The sequence below is a fragment of the Scylla paramamosain genome, chromosome 45, assembly GCF_035594125.1.
Source record: "Scylla paramamosain isolate STU-SP2022 chromosome 45, ASM3559412v1, whole genome shotgun sequence".
NCBI lineage: Eukaryota > Metazoa > Arthropoda > Malacostraca > Decapoda > Portunidae > Scylla > Scylla paramamosain.
The window spans coordinates 7,217,501-7,222,500 of record NC_087195.1 but is presented as its reverse complement, the minus strand read 5'-3'; the positions used below and the strand labels follow the sequence as shown (position 1 = coordinate 7,222,500).

The window sequence follows — 5,000 nt, the reverse complement described above, 5'->3', positions numbered from 1 at the left end:
TATGTAATTTTTGTAATCACGTCCTTTGGATGACTTTTTTTTTCTCTTAATCATTGTTCTTGCGTTTTGTTTCCACACGTAATTGCAATATTTTCTATTGGTCTTTATCGTTTATCAACTAATTTCCATTGCTATTGATTTTTCTCTTCTTCAGAAAGTTGTTCTCTTGATAATGTTTTTGCTGAATTAATGCACAGCTAGAAAAACTAAAGTATTGCAACATATCAAAATGTCGGGCCTTTGTGAATGACTGCAATCTGTCTGTGTGTGTGTGTGTGTGTGTGTGTGTGTGTGTGTGTGTGTGTGTGTGTGTGTGTGTGTGTGTGTGTGTGTGTGTGTGTGTGTGTTAAATTAATTTTGAATTTGGTGTGGTGGGAAATGAAAAGAATGGGAGCAATACGTATCGACCCTAAGTGTCTTGTCATCTTCAACTTTTCTTCAATAACTTCTGCAACATTCGTGGCCTTAGATATAATTTTCAATCTGTACAGCACCTCATCTCCTCTGCTAAAGATCATCTTTTCCTCAACAAAACCTTGATGTCTGATGCAACTGGCAGTAGTCCTTACTCTGTTCCCTCCTACTTTCTCTATCCTCACTTTCAGTCCATAGGTGAATGTTGTGTCTATGTGCGCAACAACCTAACTTGCTTACGTGCTCACGCTTTTGAATCTTCTGAATTTTTAACCATCTCACTACAACTACAGTCACTCAAACTGAATTCATCGGCGCAGTATACCTCTCACCTCACTCCTCTAAATAGATTGATAAAAAAAAAATCTTTGCCTATTTAACTTCTAAGGTGGAGCACATTTTGATTCTCTTCCCTTTTGTGAAGATTTCCATTCTTGAAGACTTCACTGTTCACCACGAGCTTTGGCTTCTCGTTTCACTGACCAGCCTGGTGAATTTTCCTTTACCTTTGCTCTTCACCTCCTACAGCAATTAGTGCAACACCCTATTTGTATTCCTGACCGTCTTGGAAATTCATCCAACACCTTTTCCAGCTACTGGGGGCACAAGCCAGAGCAGCTCATTGCCAGTCCCAAGCCCTGACAAATGGAGAGAGCTGCGTCAGGAAGGGCATCACATGTGATGCGGATCACAAGTGAGAATACCAAACGGATCGGTCGCGGGTCAGGTTACCAACAACCGCCTATGGCATTGTTCTCCAACAGGGTGCCTGGTGGACAGCATGTGACTGTTGCGAGAAGGAGGAAAAAAGGTGTAGGAAAACAGGCAATGAGGAAGAAGGAAAATAATGAAAAACAGAAAGGTGGAGATAAGAGTGGGATCTCTAAATGTTGGCACCACGGCTGGTAAAGGGAGGGAACTGGCCGACATGATGGAAAGGAGAAAGATAGATGTGCTGTTTGTGCAAGAGAATGAATGGAGAGGAAGTAAGGCGAGGATAATAAGAGGAGTTTTCAAGTTGTACTCTCACGGAGTAGTTGGAAGCAAAAACGACGTTGGAGTGGTAGTACGGGAAAAGTACATCAAAAGTGTGCTGAAGGTAATAAAAGCGTCAGAGTACTGAGTTTGAAGCTGGAAACTAGTGGTATCCTAATGAATGTTATCAGTGCATACGCCCCACAAGTAGGTTGCGAGATGGAGGAAAATGTGGAGTTCTGGAATAAAGTGGAGGACATTATACAGAGTATACCAAGAGAGGAAAGGATCGTTATTGGAGCAGACTTCACTGGACACACAGGAGAAAGAAATGATGGTGATGAGGATATGATGGGCAAATGAGGTGTGGGAGAAAGAAACCCGGAAGGGCAAATGGTCGTTGACCGTGCAAAATGGATTTGATTTTGATTTTATTTGATTTATTGTCATAATATTTCATATATAAGGCATATGATATACATATAATTATATGGTTTAGTCCGCCGAGCCATAAATGGCTCCTTACCAGACATAATGTAAATTGCAAAGAATACAGATGAAGATGGCAGTAGTGGACATCTATTTTAAGAAGAGAGAAGAGCAAAAAAGTAAAATATAAGAGTGGAAGTAGGAGGACACAGAGAGACTTGTGTAGGAAACGCAACTTGAAAGAGTTTAGTGATTGTAAAATTGTGGCCGGCGAAAGTGTGGCAAGACAGCATAGTGTTGGTTGGGAAGTTCAGGCTGGAGGTGTAGCCGTGGAAGAAATTGAAGAATGAACTGAAGATGAAATGGTGAAATTAAATGGAGAAGAGTACAACACTGAATTCAAGCAGGAAGTGAGCCAAGTGATAGCAGAGAGGGAAGAGGTCGATTGAAAGGAGATATCGGATACATTGAGAGAGAAAGCAGAAAAGGTACTTGGGATGACATCAGGTCGAAGAAATGTAGACAAGGAAACTTGATGTTCGAATTAGGAAGTGTAGGCCAGCATAAACAATAAAAAAAAACTGGCGAAGGAGAACTGAGACAGACAAAAGGATGAAGAAAGCCATCAAGAGTATAAAGAGATGCGTAACCTTGCAAAAGGGAAGCGGCTAAGGCCAAGGAAAAGACAGATGAAATGGTATATGAGAAGTTAGACACGAAGGAAGGGAGGAACACCATTACCGTCTGGCCAGGCATGAAGACAAAGAGGGTAGAGGTCTCCAGCATGTAAAAAAAATGATAAAAGACAGATGGAAATGGAAGAACATGGAAGAAGAATATATTGCAGAGATTAAAGAAGTATTTTGAAGATCTGATGAACATTGAAAATGCAAGGGAGAGAACGTTGGGCGAGGTGGCGGAGTTGAATCAAGCAGTCCAGTGTAACAGCAGAGAGGAGGTGAGGAATGCCATAGGGAGGATGGTGGGAGGAAAAACAGTAGATTCTGATCAAATTCCACTGGAAACGTAGAAGAACCATAATGGGGTGGTTAACCAGGTTGTTTAAGCGGATCTTGCAAGCCGGGAGGATGTCAAGAGTGTGGAGAAAAAGTGTGCTAGTTCCAATCTTCAAAAATATGAGTGATGAGCAGAGCTGCAGCAGTTACAGAGGAATTAAGATGATGAGCCACGCAATGAAAATTTGGGAAAGAGTTTTGGAAACGAGGGTGCTGAGAATTGTGAAGATCAGCCATGAACAGTTTGGTTCCTGCCAAGGAAAAGCACAATGGATTCAATTTTCGCTTTGAAGATTCTGATGGAAAAATTTAGGGAAGGAGAAAAGGAGCTGTGCCGTGCATTCATAGACTTAGAAAAGACTTACGACCGAGTGCCGAGAGAAGAGTTGTGGTATTGTATGAGAAAGTCCGGAGTGACAGAAACGTATGTGAAGGTAGTGAAGGACATGAACGACGACAGCATAATAGCAGTAAAATGTGCTGTAGGGCGACACAAGGTTTCGTACTGGTAGTTGAAGTGCACCAAGGATCAGCTTAGAGCTGATGAGATTAGAATTAAATTCTCGGGAAACAATGAGGTTGCATGGTGTAGAGATGGAAAAGGTTGACGAATTCAGATACTTGGGGTGAAGAGGAAACGGGAGTGTGCTAGTGATGTTTAGAAGAGAGTGCAGGCTGGATGGAATGGCGGTAGGTGGTTGACAGGAGTGATATGTGACAGAAAGGTTTCTGCAAGAACGAACGGAAAGGTGTACACAATGGTAGTAAAGCCAGCCATGTTGTATGGTATGGAAACTGTACCAATGACAAAGAGACAAGAGAAGGAATTGAAGATGCTTCGGTGTGGTCTTGGAGTGACGAGACAAGACAAAGTAAAGAACAGACACGTCAGAGGGACAACACAAACGTTCGTCGGTTTGGGGACAAGGCAAGAGGGGCGAAATTGAAATTGTTCGGGCATGTCAGAAGAAGGGATGAGGCATAAGTGAGAAGTAGGATGCTGGAAAGGCCGGCCGGAGGAAGAGAGGAAGACCAAAGAGGAGATTTATGGATGCAGTGAAAGGTGACATGCAAGAGGTAAGTGTGACAGAGAAAGGCGTAAAAGACCGAGCGTGTTGGACAAGGATGATCCGCTGTGGCGATCCCTAATGGGAAAAGACGAAAGGAGAAGATTCTGTTCTTTTCTTAAGCTCTAATGATATTGCTCATGCTGTCACCCTATCTTCTCTGTTGGGCTCCATCGATCACAACTTCAAATCTGTATCTTTTCTTATCGCTCCAATTCCTCCTTTAGATCCCAATAGCGAAGGGAGCTTTGTCATTTCGCCTCTGGTAATATGGGGACCGGAGGATGTATTATACTGATTATCCTTGGAGTGACTACTGTTTTCGTGTAAAAGACCCGTCTCTGCGTGCTGAGCGCATAACAAAAGTGATAGTTTCAGCCATGGAGGCGTACATTCCTCATTCTTTATCGCCCTAAACCTTCCAAATCTTGGTTTAACTCACCTATTCATGATAGAGAGGCGGCTCAGGAACGTTACTTTAGCCTTCCATCACGCGAACCTCATGCACTTTAAATTTCTGCCCATCTCTCCTATCTCCTACCGCTATTTTCACTCTAAATGCTCTTCTGATCTTGCTAACTGCATACCTACCCTCTTCCAGCGACCTCGCTGCACAAGATCAACTTTCACCCCTACTCTGTCCATCTCTCTAATGCAAGAGATAACGAGCATTCTCAATCATTCATCTATCTTTTTGTTAGACTCTCGAACTCCCTGCCTGCTTCTGTATCTCCTCCTTCCTATGACTTGAACTCTTTTCAAGAGGGAAGCTCCAATTTTTGGATGGCCCACCTCAGTGGGCCTTTTTTTTTAATGTTCTTTTGTTGTCCTATGCCAGTGCCGCTCTTGCATAAAAAGATACAATAAATCCAGATTCTATAAAATGTAAGTGATTGTCTATTGACGAAAGCTTGAGGCGCCCGCGCGCGCGCACGTGCACGCACGCACGCACGCACGCACGCACGCACGCACGCACATATATATATATATATATATATATATATATATATATATATATATATATATATATATATATATATATATATATATATATATATATATATATATATATATATATATATATATATATATATATATA

The 5,000-nt window shown here is 42.0% G+C and overlaps 1 protein-coding gene across 6 annotated transcripts in view; it reads right to left on the bottom strand.

The window, feature by feature from the left end:
- Positions 1 to 5,000, bottom strand: part of LOC135094325 (uncharacterized) — a 30,466-nt gene that overhangs the window by 13,963 nt on the left and 11,503 nt on the right. The window lies entirely within an intron of this gene.